The sequence below is a fragment of the Homalodisca vitripennis genome, chromosome 4, assembly GCF_021130785.1.
Source record: "Homalodisca vitripennis isolate AUS2020 chromosome 4, UT_GWSS_2.1, whole genome shotgun sequence".
In the NCBI taxonomy this organism is placed as follows: Eukaryota; Metazoa; Arthropoda; class Insecta; order Hemiptera; family Cicadellidae; genus Homalodisca; species Homalodisca vitripennis.
This window is the reverse complement of record NC_060210.1, coordinates 30,655,125-30,671,638: the sequence shown is the minus strand read 5'-3', so window position 1 is coordinate 30,671,638 and position 16,514 is coordinate 30,655,125.

Genomic DNA, 16,514 nt, shown 5'->3' with positions numbered 1-16,514 from the left:
ATTGTACAATCAATGGTGTATTGTCGAATGAATAAATAAGCATCGTACTTTAAAAAATCATTTACTTCTATAAAAATCTTAAACTAATCGACAAGCGAGGCCGTTATGGTGCAAAGTGATAAGAAAAGTATAAATACCTGTGGGAAGATTGTGTGAAGTAATAGCTCCCATGATTCAGTACTGCAGTATAACGAAACCTACACAGCGGAACAAATCTGTATAGTAAACACCGGGTTTCCAGTTCCGTGGTAGCAACCCTTCCCCTCACCCTTCCCCCATCCAACCACACCCCCTCATAATACAACCCACGACAACTTTCCCGGCTGGTGAGTTAGTGGCACAGACAGAATAGAGGAATAAGAATCCACATGTGTCAAGCGTTCCCTGAACCATTAAAAAATATAATCTGGTTTCCAAGCGCTAAATCAAATTTAACTTTAATGTGACATAGTTAAGTTCCTACTCGTGCTTTCTGAAAAATAGAGGTCGTTACTAGTCATCCTTGGTTTTTGATACCAAAGGGGTCCCAAAGTTTCTTCAAAAAAGTAAGAAATAACTTTACTTTAAAAGCATGACGATAAAATAACATAATTAAATCACAAATAAATGTAATTTTCAGGTGGTTACGTCTATATCATTATCAATACTAACATCATGTTCGATGAATCCTCAAAGTTTTATACAAAATCTCATTATTAGTAACTCTATGCTTCTTTAACTGATGAAGTATATCCAAACTTTGATATTATACTGCTATGAATAAACAGCTGCGAATCCAACAACCTTAGGATGTTTTAAATAATTTGCTGTTCTAAAAATAAAAATATCTTCAGAAATAGGAAACCTCACGCTTGATAGCAATATTTTTAAAGTGAGAGTACTATTATATTCAGGTTAAAAAATCTGAATACTACTGTAAATAGGGTTATATATATTGCGGTTAAACAATGCACTAGTTATCTTGATGAAATATCCATTGCAGGATCAGGTATTGCACGTGAGGTAGTTTAGTGAATTATAATAAAATCATTAGATTTCTATAACTTTTCTTTCACCTTATTACCAGCTCGTTTTTATATTTAGTTAATCTTTGAACTTTAAAAAGCTAGTATCAGTATGACAAACGTTTATTTTGCACTCATAGTTGTGTGTTTACAGCAACACAATATTTAGATTCCTATAAGTTTTAATATTTTTCTCTCCAATATGAGTGTTAAGAAAAATAAATCAGAAGGGTTTTTAAAAATAAATTAATGGCCGTATGGAAGTAGAAGCTAACACCCCCAACACATTGTTACAGTATTGCTGTAGGCTTTCTGAAGTTTTATATCTTGATTCATTAAGACGCTATTTAGGTGCCAGCCTCGCTTGTAGATTTGTGCTTTAACATTGTGCTAACATTTAACACTGCGTTATAAGTATCAATTTGTTTCAAATTCATAATTGTAAGGTTACACTATAGAAACTTAGATTTTAGTGTCTCAATGCCGATTAATGAATTGTAAAAATACAGTTATCTCTAATTACTAACTACCTATAATTTACATACATCAGAGATTATTACAATATATATTGAAATTATATAAATATGTACCACGTTAAACAATACACTAAACCACATTAATGAGTTTAAGAAACAATTAAATTTATTTCCTGCTTCCCTTCTCATGAAGCATTTCTAAGGTTGAGTGAAGCGTATATTGTTGGCCTATTATTGAATCCTAAATAAAAGTCTAAAAGGCGGCAGTATCAACAGAATGAGCTTTTATAAAAGAAAAAAAGGAGGCGGAAGTGGTATAAGTGAAAAATTTAAGGAATGGGAAGAATATCTGTGTCCAAAAGGTCACTAAAAATAATAAACAAAAATATAAAGTTAGGAGGATAATTTTTCCAGAATCAGGCAAAGATTACGATTTCTCTAGGTCTATTCATTTAGGAGCATATTTCTTGGCATATGGTATCGGAATTAACAAATTCGGAATTCAATAATGTGCAGTTTATTTAGTCTGCAATAGGTTTATCATAACTTAAATAAGGACAGTTGTGATTGCAATGCATTATCTGAATAATATAAGCACAACGTGAAACTTAGGATACCAGGAGGACGATCATGCTTTTGGTTTTTTTTTTATAAAAGTGTATAGATGTATTAAACACTATATTGATGGTTAAAATAATAAAATAAACTAGTCGATAGAATACTTTTTGCATCCTCGATTTTTTGAAAACATCTTTATTCTCAAAATACGTAACCTTGGTAATATAATTCTTTTTCTTTTTATGCTTCCGCATACCACTTACTGTATACGGAACTAAACACAATGTATTAGAATTAAGGGTACAGGGTAGAGCCTATCTAAACAATGTTAAATTGGCCAAACATTTGCACACATTTCTCAATAACTATAACAGATATCCTAATGAAATTTTTTCACAATAATAATGATACTATTTTACAATGTTTAACGAGAGGAATTTAAAAAAATATTTCAAAAAATGTATTTTTTTGAAGTTTTTTTAAAAGCTACAACAAAAACTTTGTTTTTAGCTTAATATTTTTTTTTCTAGAATGAATATTGATAAAATCTCTCGTTAAACCATACAACTAAGTTAGTTTTATAAATGGTAAAAATTTCAGAGCTTTAAACCTCTCCAATGCTAAGAAAAGTGTGCAAATGTATTTAAAAAATGTAAGTTTCGGAAATCGCAAAAAAAAAAACGCCAAGAAAGCCAGTGTTTTAATGGTAAATACATGAATTTAATGTAAACTTACTTTTAATCCATCCCATAACCATAGCTGGGGTCCAGGATCCTCTTCCACATCTTCAATTTTCCTATTTTTATGTCTTCTCATTTGTCTAGCCTTCTTTGTGATCTCTAACACTTGTTTTTGCGCAAAGTATACTCGGTCCTTATCCAACCATTTTCATAGCTTCAATTGTGTTTAGGCCTATTTTCATGTTACATTTTCTCATAGTTTCAAATTTGGCAATGTAACCATCATTAAAACATGAAATTTCATCATAAATGCCAAAATGCAATGTTTTATTAGCTACAAAGACAGTTTTGGGAATGCGGTTCCAAATAACATTGTTCACGCTCTCATTTGGATTTTGGGTTTTCCCATGAACACATTTTTTAGTAGATCTGCTTTGGCTAGGTCATTAAACATAGGTTTAATCTCCTTCATAACTACTGCAGGTAGTGCCTTTTTATGTGAAAAATTTAGTTGGTTCGCAACTGCCTTTTGGTACTTGCACCACGATTCTTTACCTTTAGGGCTAAGACCGTGATGAGGCAATTCGTCAGTTGATTGCATGTGCCAATAAATAGCCCACACAGCTTCTTGCATTTTTGAACACTCTCTACATTGCTCCGGATAGCAAGGCCATATAACTTTGTATGTTATCAATAACGGCATCAGTAAAACGGTTTGCGCCACCCAGCGGCTTGCCATCTGAAAGTTTTGTGCTTTTTGATTTTTGTTTTAGCCTTCTTAGTCTTAAGCCCATCCTCTTCTGGATGTGGCATATACACTCCAGCTTTTCAATTGATGTGTCACCATAAATACCTAAGCTTTTCACATGGCTAAACCCTTTAGAATCCCCATCACCAAGATATCTGGTGTACCGAACATTTGTTTGTAGGCTACGCTGAAATACCTTTTCTGCCCCTTTCACTTCCATTCCCCCACTTTACCCTATATAATTACTAGTACAGTTAGGTAAATGCTTCTTTTTGTTTACACACTTAAAAAACTTAGAGAGTATTGCCACATCAACAACCTTTCCTGTATCAAAGCTAGTTGCTGCGATAGCCCTATTCTTAAAGTATGGCCCCTTATCTGCCAAGTCCCGTCTATTGCTATAGCCAGATCTCTTGAATCATTATTCTCAGTGACAGCTTCTTCGATAGCATTGTCCATAGATTCAAAAGACACATCTTCAGTAATTGAACCAAGAAGGTCTGTGTAGCGTTTGAATTTGGTTGGAGGAGGAGGCAAATTCATTATACCGCAACAAATTTGTGCGGCCTTCAACCCTCTGCCTATAGAGCGTAGGCCAAATACTAGTCTAATATTTATGTCATGAAGATCTTTACCACTTGATAACTGTGGTGAAGATAAGAAACTATTATTATATCCACAATATGTACAATGTAATGTAATTTCAGAACACAGCCCATTGTTCTTTTTGTCTTCAATATTCAGTCCGACTGAATTGCATTCTACGCATTTTACAGCAGAGCCTAGGACTTTTGACAAAATATCAAAATTAACAATTATATTCCTATTATTGTCAGTAGTTTCCTGTTTCACATAACGCTGGTACTTACCATCAATGTCACCAATTTTGTTTTTAGAAGCACTAACTGGTGTTTCCCGTAGTTCGGATTCTTTAGGTTGTAGGGCTACTGTTGAAGGTTGGTTTACTTCAGTAATCCCAGAAACATTGATATTTTGTACACTACCAGATGTTTTAGGCACACCTATATGTTTCCTTTTCTTGAAAATAGTCCGCCTACGTTCACCTTTACGCATTTTATAAACACTAACAATAACACCAAAGAAATTTCACTTGTAACTTCTAAAAGTACAGGTTAGCAGACAAAACACAAAATCAACATCAACAAACCATCAGATGATATTAAAAACAGTCAATCATCAGGTTGGAATGGCAACCAAAGAAGTCAAATAATGTAGCAATAAAATAAAGTAGTACTATAACAAAGATGACTTGCAAGTTTGAGTTATGGCGAAATCGGTGCGTGCAATGTCCACAAATATCGTAAATAAACATGACTTACATATGTATATAGTATTATATATCAAAATGTTCAGAATACTTCAGAAAACAATAAAAAACATTAAAATTATTTTCGAAAAAAATCTTTTTTGCCTACCCTGTCCCCTTAAGGTAAAATATGTAGATATACATAACGTACCTATGGGAGTTTAGCTCCAGTTCACCTTCCTTGTATGGCAGAGTCTGGTATCTGACGATGTCTCAGACTTGACTCCTGGAATCTGGAGTAAAATGAAAATGAAATGAAAATTCTCTTTATTTTTCAGGCGAAGTTAGGACTACATAGTCCTTTCTTACACTTAACCTGGAGTCATGTTCATCTGAAGAGATCCAAAGAAAGTCGGCGATTATAACGCGCAAAAGGAAATATTTACATCGTTTAGACATCAGAGATACCCATATATGTGAAATGGTAGTATCATCCGGTACACAGTTGAGTGCACTAAGATGTGATAGACACGATATCTAAGCACGGTGGAGCAACGTAGGCATGGTTGATTCGATTAATTTTGAGTATAGCTTCAGTTCACCTTCCTTAATGGCGGTTTGTGATATCTGATGCTATCTCAGACATCAGAAAATTCAAATGTAGATATATTTAGAAAACTTTGAAAAAATAAATGTAGTTAGAGTCAAAACTGACAAAGCTTGACAAGAACTAGAGTAGGGATCAGCTAGTAGTATAAAATTTATAATTGCAGGATAGTTAGCGAAGCCTTTTTCTCAAGTAGCTTCAATAATCATTTCTCTCTGTCTGCATATCTGTATATCTGTCTGTCCGCATGATAAATCGTGAATGAAGTGATCTATAGACTTGACATTTGCACGAAGCTTGATTTCTATACAAACAAAATCGAGTTCAATGAAGGTGCAAGTCTGTCCATGGGATTTGGCAGCTATAGTATCCATTTGTACATTGTTCTTATTAATAATTATGATTTCAACAAGAAAATCGCAGAATAAATAATAAATATCAAAACGGTTACTAGAATCATTTAAGTTCATTTAAAAATTAATTTTCAGTAATTAGAACGTACAATGATGTATGTGTACAACAGCTGTTTTATGCAATGTTAACGTCACACTCAGAGGGTGTGACTAGGCCACGCTCTGGCGGCCATGTGTGACACTAAGCTTACACTGTTGAGTGCTGCACAACAGTACAGAGAACATAAAGACTGGATGTTCTCTGATTCGTCAAGCGTACGGAATTGAACAACTGTTCTATTCATTTTAAAACTTCTTGAAATTAAATTTTTAATATATTTTGGACTTTTTAATAAGTCAAACACCGCTTTATATTAGACGAGTGTTAGTTACCTTTGGGTCCATTCAAGTCCAAAACTAGGACAAAATACCCATGGATAGTACGATCTTACACTAGGCCTAAAGAGTGGTCCTTGCCGTCGAATTGTACGTCATAATTTGGGCTTACACATTCAAGTCAAAATAGTCAGAGCACTCATATTTTATTTTAATGCCATAATGCAAATGTCATGGATGTGTTGAATGAAATGATTTGTTAATCTGGAGTTATCCTGCTTGGTTTACAAATCCATATGATCAGGCCATAAAATGTTATTTACTCGAGAACCCACTATTGAGATATTCACAGAGACCACTACAAGTTCCGTAAGTTTTTGTCGTACACATGTTTATGCTTGTCATATAAATTGAATTCATAGGGATGCAAATATAAAAAAACTGGAGATAGTGTTAGTTACATTTTTAAATAGATAAAAACGGAGAGGTCTTCTCCTATTCCTCAAACAATGAAGAATCCGATAAAGGGATAGAACCCTAAACTAAAATTCTATATACAACACTTTAGTTATTACAATAGTATATTATGGCAAATCCGTGTTCTGGAATTTAAATCAACTGTAGGTCACTTAGCATCTGGTTAATAGATTATTAAAGGCATTTCCCAAGATACTTATTAGTAAAAATTAACACATGATATTTACAATATATGCAATACAGGACAGGGACTGATCTTACCAAATAGCATTGCAAGTAAAACTCCGTAACTTTTTAACTTTTGTTGTTTATTGTTTAGAATAGTGCAAATGATAATTAATTTGGTCTCAGAGTTCTGCTAAATGACTTATTTTATGGTTATCTTTGAAAAATTGTTATTATATTTTTATGACAGGGAGTGTTAAGAAGAAAATAGATTTTATTGTAAAATATGTAGCAATAATATTACAAAAATCTGAAAGGCATTTTGTGCTTATAAGCTGTATAAAATAATCTTAGAATGAAACACCTTCTGAAGTCTTAAGGCTTAAAATTGAGTTATAACATTTGGATTATGATTTATGGCCGCCACGCGTCTGGCTCATAAACTTACGGACAGTGACCTTTTGTATCAAAAGCTGTACGTTTCTGCACCAAAGTAAAAAATTAACATTTTGAATTCTACAATATACAACTACAACTACATTCTACAATATATACATGGAATACAAGTATATAAAAATGTTTTAAAAAATTGCTAGATGTTTTATAACGTTTTATTGTGTAGAATGACGACATGCCAGAGTTACATGTCCAAAAATACAACCCGTAATAACACTATTTAAAGAATAAAATAAAACTCGTTTTGTTGAGATACATTTTAAAAAAATCAGAGGCAATGGCCACACAAAAATGGAATTAATTGATTTCTTATATATATATATATATATATATATATATATATATATATATATATATATATATATATATATATATATATATATATAGATGACTGTACGGCCACAAGCATTGATATAAAAATCTACGTAAGGACAAACATTATTATAAATAACTTGTGTATACTGAAACACCTTTTAATTTTTTACGATAGAAATACTCAGAGATATAACCATTTCGTTTGTAAACTTTTAACGGCCGCCATCTTGAAATCCTAATAAATTATTAGAAAGTGGTGGAATTAAAGTTATGATAATTTTCTAATTTTGTTTTAAATTATGTCTGTTTTGGTATATATTAGAAAGTAGTAGATGTATAATTTTTACTAAAATGTGAATGGCTATGAAATTTAAATATTTTATTGGATAATGAACTCATCAAAGGTATGTTTCAAATACTGCCTCTGTTCCAAACTTAACCTGGTTTTGTTACAAATTACGTCAGTTGCGGCGTCCACAAGCTCACGTTATATTGCATAAGACTATGCATACATAAGTAAATTTTCGGATTATGGCTGTTTTGGGTTCTGGGTTTCATGATCGGAGAACTTCCAAAAAAGCTAACGGAAATTCCGAAATGAGAGTTGTTGCAATAAGCAAACTTCTATGAAATCTATTGCAACAGGTTTTGACAAGTTTTCAAAAATTTTATTGATAAAATTATTATAGCCGAGTGTATGGAATACCTTTAGTATGGGCACTTGGTTGGTATGCAACTTTCTGGTAGATATGTGTCACTCAAGACAAGAGTGACAGGGTCTGTTCACAAGACACCTTAATGTAAAGTGTAATGTACACCGGATGTTCTCATTGTTTCTCTGAGTTGTTTGTTAGCTTCATTCAAGGAATTCACGGACGGCGCGCGTGTGACAGTAACACTGTTACATTAGACGAGTTACGCGGTCTGTTTATAAAATACTTAGGTGTGTAATGTACATCGAATGTTTATTATAATCATTCTTTGTTTTTACTGTAATTTATCTCTTGATCATGGACATAATTTACGAAGTTGCCATGGTTTTTCTTTAACAGAATTTATTAAAGAGGCGTAAGTTCGCGGGTCTCATGCCGCTTCTAGTACTCAAGATAGAGTTTCGTGTATCTGAAAAAGTTGCGATAGAGACAGACATGTTGTTTGTGATAGTGATACGATATGTCATATATAGCCGAGTAACATTAAAAGTACCCTGGTCTGCTGAGAAGTTGTCCTTATTGACTGTGCACCCTATCACTCGAGGGTTTTATATACTAGTACATTTCATTTCTATACAGGCAACACTGACTTCAATGATGGGTGCATGTCCTTCTATTGAATTTGGCTAAGCGTTATAGAATACGTTTACATTCGTTTTAATGGTTAACTACGATGGTAACGAAAAAATAACATAAATAAATGTTTAGAAAATCGAGTATAATGAGATTAGATTTTATATCGTGACATATTATTGATTTGACATTGTAGTAAACTGACACTCTAAACATACCTAGCGTTGACAAGACCCATTAGTGTGTCATATACACCATTGGTTACATCGTTCTCCTCTCCATCATCCTGACCATTTTACATACACACTTGTATTGCCTCACACCCAAGAATTGCCATTTGCTTTTCTCTAATCTAGTTGGTGTGCCGTCTGGTGGGGGTGTGTGATAATACATGTCTGGCAGTCAGGTTGTATTAATAAAATATACATCTTGTACATAATGCATGCATAGCTGTATATTGTAGTATACAACTATGCCATGCTAATTATGGTATGCTTTCAGCTCCGTACCGATTCTTCGCCATTTTTGGAAGCAATGGATTAATTGCGGCCACTCTTCTCTGTCACTGCGCTCAAAAAAACTGTAAAGGTCTATCAGTTTATTATAAAAAATGTGTATTCAAAATTTAAAAAATTGGATAACAAATATTTTTAAAGCAGATACTCGTTTCACATGTTATTGGCTTGAAATTCAAATGATTTAGACTTTGTTTTATTATTAAACACTATCCAGCCCAGCAAGGATTTTCCAGATCCGCTGATCCACAATGAGAAAAACAATACTTAAGGGTCTCTTATTATTTTAAATTTCAATCCGTATTTTAATCCTCTACTGTTTATCTGAACATAGTCTTATGGATGTCCAATGTATTCTGTAACGATTGTAAAATCTACTTGGGAACATCGTACTGTTAGCGGTATTGAGAGATGCAACTCTCTCAATGTAGTTAACTTGTGGAGACAACATAAACTATGTCGGGCTATAAACTAAGAGAGATACGCCTCCGTGCACTCGTGACCGTAAACATTATGGCAACATTCCAAACCTTAGTGTAGGCAAGCTTCGACTGCTGCATGTCAGAACTTTGTCGTTCCTGTTCAGGCAATTTGGTTACGGGCAATGACTTCTGAATAGATGGTGGGTACTTGGGAATGGTTCAATCTCATATATCCGGAATTGCACTGGCATGGAAAACAATGGAAAGAAGTTCCGTGTTCCTGCTCATATGAGGGGGTTCCATTCTGACACAGTTGCATAGAGTTTAAGATTATTATTTTTGAGTACGGGAAACCTCTCCTCATTTTTGAGTGTATCTACCATGAATCCACTTATTAAGCTCAGGAGGAGAGAGCCAGATATTTATTCAAAAGTTTCTACACATTTCGATTCACTCTACAATATTAATAAAATAACTAAATAATAAACGATTACTACAAAAAGTATTTTAGAATTTGTCTACCCAGTTTTGAAACTGATTATCTCCAATACCACAATAAGGGTCCAACGGGCTAAAGATCAAACGGAAAAGTAAACCTGAAAGGTTGGAGAAACTAAAATAAAAGTATGTACTGCTGATTTAAAAACTTACTTTTGCGTCGAATGCAAAGAAGGGTCGATATGATTTAAGTTGAGGGCTTGAAGCCTGTCAGTAAACTTTGTGCAGCTGGTGTCCTCTAGCCACAGATTACTGGAGCTGTCAACAGTGACGGCGGGCGAAACAAGCTGCTGTTCGAAACAGTAAATAATGCAGGTTAGTATTTGCAATCAAGCTTGATCCGTGATATGACACGCGTCATGAAAAGTGATCATATATGTTTCGTAGGAAAAATTCAACGTCTATTTGTCTTCCGTGACACACGATAAAATCTTGAACAGATTACCTAAATTAAATCTTGTTCCACTGTGTGGCATTGAACAATAAGAACAAACCAAACTATTTTTATACAATTTACTCACCTTTACTGCACACGATGCGATACAATAATTGTTGTTGTTATTATTAACGTTACGTACCTTCATCAGATAGTTCAAACTGTAGTCATACACTACTACAGTTTCGACTTTTAATAAGTCATCTTCAGGTGTCGGTGTGAAGAAATATTAAAGCAAGGATTATCAGTCTGGTGTCGTCATAGTTTAAAATTCACGAACACAGTACTAAACGAATAAACGAATAAATAAATTGTACGAGAAACACAACATTTGATACGCCTATAGCACGCATATTAAACGCGATAAAACATGACGGCCGGCAGAATACAGGACAATTGACACTATGTGATTCCAGTTGCCGGTGCTTAGACGTTATCAGTTGATCGTTAGCTTGGTGTGACGCTGTTGCAATGGGGTAATGTATTGAACAAATAATGGGAGCTGAATTTTAGCGTCTCGTTTAACACGAGTTCACATAATAAATTCGTTTAGAATGTTTATAAATTTCATATTCTTCTAGCGTGCTTAATTTGCTGCCTTTGCGACACTCACTGATGCAAGGTTTTTAATATTTATTGATACCGACACAAGAAGATAACTTACTGAAAGACGAAACTACATTAGTGTATGACAACAGTTTGAACTGTTTGACGAAGGTACATAGTTATTGTTATTGGTCAATCCGCAGTTCAGAACTATATAATATGGAAGTTAATTTGTTGTTATTACATAATATGCAACTCCAGGCTAAATAAACATAATAAAATATAATAAAAAGCGAGATAGGACATATGTTTACATGGAATTTTTTGCTTGTTATTGTGTCTTCTCAATAGTTGTGCCAACCTTTCGTGAAACACCCTGTATATATATATATATATATATATATATATATATATATATATATATATATATATATATATACGTATATATAAATCCTGCACAGTATGAAATAAGTTCCAAATATCTATTTTAAAATAGAAAAGAAAGGCATTTTTATAAATTGAAAAATTGTTTGTTGTTGGCCACACAACCGTTTTCATTCCTTGCCCTTGGATGAGATAAAAACACTTCTTTCAGCCTAAATGTGAGTGACTACTTATGCCTTCTACGTGGTGTTGATTGGTTACTGCGCTGACCTTGGCTATTGAGCCTATATTCTCAATTATAAAAGAATGCATAGGCTGACTTAGAAAAATGATCCTTTAATGTGGGTTCTTCCAAGTTAAAATGTAATAAGAAAAACAAAGTCCGATTCATGGCAAAATTTCAGGGTATTTGACATTATGCATTGATTCTCGCCAGAACGTCTCTTTAAGGTAATGCAGAATAATAAAGATAGAATTGTACAAAAATTTAGTTTGAATTATAAAATACTTGCTCTATTTTAATCCTTAGTCATGTAAATTAATCTTTAAAAAATATAATGAGATTCTGTTACGGGCAATAATATTCTGGCACTGTCAACGGGTCTGGCGAGCAGAAGACAAACTATGAACGAGGCACTGTAATGTGTGCATTGAAGTTCTCAGCGTCTCTCACTTTGTTTAATTGGCTGTGCTTAATTGGCGAATTGGCTTTTAAATGTAAGTTTACACCACAAATTTATTATTTTTAAACGAGTTTTAAATTTGAAATTAATAATTTTTGAAGTATATTTGCTATTTATTTTATAATAAGTCTTCGCTGTTTTTGTTTTTATACAAAAATAAATTTTAGTGGATTAGTTATGTACCCTTTTCCAAGTATGAAATGACGTTTTCATCAATCATTGACTTTAATTATTGGAGTCGATGCAAAAAAATTTCAAGAACAAATCACTGAATATGTTAACTGTTAATATATTGCACTGCTGCTATAGAAAAAATAAACACTTAAATAAAAAAATTTACTATTTTCTTAAAACAATTTAAAAGGTAGCCGCAGATTTTTTGCAAAATTTTGCGTTACACTATTTTTATTTTTCTTGCTCTGAACAGATGATGTTTTAAGAGTAGTCACTGAATTAGGGTGGAAGTGCACTGGTCTTATGGGCAACCATGACGGCACGAGAAAACTACAGAATAAATCAATTTTTTAATCGAGATGGGTAAAAAGATACGAGATTTCAATATTTGACATATTAAAGAATTTTGGCAATTCATACAGTAACAAGAACAAAAAAACAATAGAGAATAAGTCACAGTTAAAAGTCAGGGTCAAGATTTGATTTGAGGCTCTCTTGCTTTGAAGTACCCTTTCTACCTACCGGAACCAGAATTTAAAGGTGCTATGAAACCTAACTAAATCATGTGGCTCGATATCTTAATAAATTTAACTTGCATGTAGTAAATTTGGCATGAAATTTTAATTTTCATGAAGATAATATGAGATTAAGTACCATACTAAATACCACTCTGTACGAATAAGTACCAGATTAAGCAAGTACTTAAAGATAACAAGACAATACCGGGTATCAGTTGCTTGAAGAAAACGATAGTAAAATTAGAATTTAAAATCCACAAAATATTATGTAGAAGTTGGAGTGAAGAGCAGGATAAGGTTTCTGACTGTCTGAGAGAGCTGGCGGCCGCAGCCTAGCCACTGAGACCAAGTATCAGATGTCTTTGTGTTTGTTTATCCCGGCCTGTCAAGTGCTTTATGTCAGGTACGCTACAGCTATTCACGGTTGGATTCATTGTGGTCTATCAAATTACTGAAAATCACTTTAGTTTACCAAAACTAACAAAGAGGATGTATAATATTTTTGTAGATGGAAAGCAATAACGACGCAAAACGTTTGGTTAATGATGTGCTGAATTCAATAACTGAATAGACGAACGCGATATTCATAACAGTCTCTTACCTGTGTAATAAATGTACAGAGAGAGATAAAATGAAACTACAAATTTGTGTACATTGGATATTTGATATATTTTTTATCACCACGATTTAATTTACTCTAGTGGAAGCTATTGAGTTTGATATTTTTTGTTCTGTGCAATGCCATGGTAATCACTTGCTCTCGACACTATGAGCCCTCACGTATATACTTGAGTTTTGACCTATAACCTATACCTTGAACCATGGTTCGCGCGTGTATATTCATAATACTTTTTTAACAATTATTTTGTAGGCCTTACCGTATTTTTTTTGTCTTTTTGGCACTGAAGAAGAGAATAAAATCTAAGTCTAAAAACGAAGTGTCCTATTTTCCCTGTTGGCCTTTCATGTCATCCATCCTGAATAATAAACTTAAGAAATGTATGTCCTCTTATAACACATCAAGCAAAAATAAGGAAGAGTTAAATCTATATTCATGCGAAAAATAGTATGTTGAAATTTTCAGGATGGTTTTAAATTTATTTAGTAATTCTTCCAAAACTTAAACTTATTTTGCGATATGCTATTTAATACATAAAATAAAATAATATACCCACTCATTATATATTCTTCATCTAGTTATTAACATATCTAGTTGAATTTTAGAGCTATGAGTAGCCATAAAACTTTCTCTACTTTCTTGAATAATTTATAATTAAAAAAAAAAAAAAAAATAGTTTTCAAGCTTCAGTAAGGTTAAGGATTGAAACTACGCTTGTATTGAAATGTAGTTACGTTTCTGAATTACTCGTTATCCACAGTTTCTCACGCAATATTAGAATCATGATGTTGTTCGAAAGAGCCATATGATATTTTTTAAACCTTAAGAAGGCATAACTCAAGTAAATATTATTGAATTGTTCTTGGTTAATAGAATCAGAGGATACGTGAGGTGGTGACTGATTTTTAGTAAGATTTTAAACGTATAGGAGTATTATTGGTTTGAATCAATTATATTTATAACAACACAGCTCCTTTGTTGTATATACCTATGTAGACCTCGGAAACGTACTTCAATAAAAAGACTGTTTCCGGCCCTAGTAATGTATTTGTGGTAAGATATTTCCAGTGTCATAGGTGAGCTTTCTTTGTTGTCCAGATATTAGAAATATATACATACTTAGGACTGAAAAGCCTATATCTGTAAAACAGCGTCTAATTCCGGTTGTTTGAATTCACTTTCAGTCTTATGTATACTATACCATAGTTGAGTTTTTCTCATTGACCCCATTAAGATAATATATACGTATTTACATCTAATTTATTAATAAGACTAACACTCCATTAAAAACTTTAACAATTTCTCGTAACTTGTATTGTTTGATAGTAATTAACTTCTGTAAAGGATAACTTCATAATATGATATAAACCCAACCAGTATTGTTAATGTTACTAAGATATTCCATTTAAATATTATAGATAATTTGACGTGATATAACAGTAATCATAATTCTTTACTGTCCATAAGCAGGCAGGCTCTAAATTAGAAGTTTCATTCTCGCATATGGAGGTGAATTGCTTCGAACTCGTAGTAGAATTTGTTCAAGAATATTTGCAAATGGTCACAGATTCTGTGCCAAAGTAAATACTCACATTCACCATCCATTAGATTTGTACAAGAACTGATATGTACATATTTTGCAAGAAACTTAAAAGATATTAAAATCTCTGATTACTTTTTCACGAATGTTTTATTACTTAATGCTTCAACCCACTGTTCCCATAGTAATACTGAAAGAGTAAATATTTCCTATTTAATATCCGGTTGAAGTAATAGTTCGATTTGTATGATATACACAACCAACAACATTATCTATATCTTGTGCTAAGACAGCAAGATCACCAAACGAGGTAAAGTAATAAAGCAAGTACTTGGCGACAAAGTTTCCCACTGATGGCGGTAGTCGCGTATCGTTATCACGACCTTGTCTCGATATAAACGGGTGAACTTAACACATAACCGAGATTGGGGCGGCTTTGAACTCGCTGTTGATCACTTAAGAGTTAAATCTCTTTGCAACAATATCCTCGATGCTTATTTCTTTACTATCATAAGGTTTGTACTGAAAGTTATCCTGATAATGTTTTTATTTGAAGGAGAAATTGTATTATATATATATATATATTTGTTTTAAAAGTGCAACATAGAACATACGTTACATTATTTTATACGTCTGGAATAAAAAGCCAGTGTTGATAATTATTAATAGTATTAGTTTTACTCCATATTGAGTAAATAACAAGTACTTATAAGAACTAGTCTTCTATAGTGTGTGCGTGTAAATGTTCTGAACATAGAGAATACTAAAGGTATAAAATTGTATTACCAGTTTAACACTAGTCATTAGGCAATTAGTTCTGAGACTGCCTTACTTGAACCACCTTACGGATCTTATATACAGTCCTAACGTCCAAAGATATATTACTAGTTTTGCAAATGAATTAAAATTATGAAAATGAAACTCTTTCATAAAAAAAACTTTTTGAATGAAGAAAATGTGTAACATATTATAGTTATATTATAGCCAGCCTATAAATTCGTATAGTCATCCAATGCACGTGGGCTGTTAGGGTAGAGTGAACGGACGGTATTGGTTTAACACGTACCTTAGTGCCTGACTGGTTTTGAGCAAAGAGGAGAGTTCTTTGTAAAAAAACAGGCTTAAATTAAATATCAATCGAGTTAGGGTTTTCTAAATTACAAATTTTTTTACTACCATTAATTTTACTTTATATTTTTAAGTTTAGTCTCCACTTAGAGACTCCCCATAAAAGGTTCTATTATGACCCGTCTCACTATTCCACTGTTATATACCTGTATTGAGACACTTGCCTCACCTTGTAAATATGTATATTTATGTGCACATTGAAATAAATAGCAAAAAGGTCAATATGACTCATTTTAACCAATGTCCTTCAGCCATTCTATTCTTCAAAACTTGAGATGTATTGT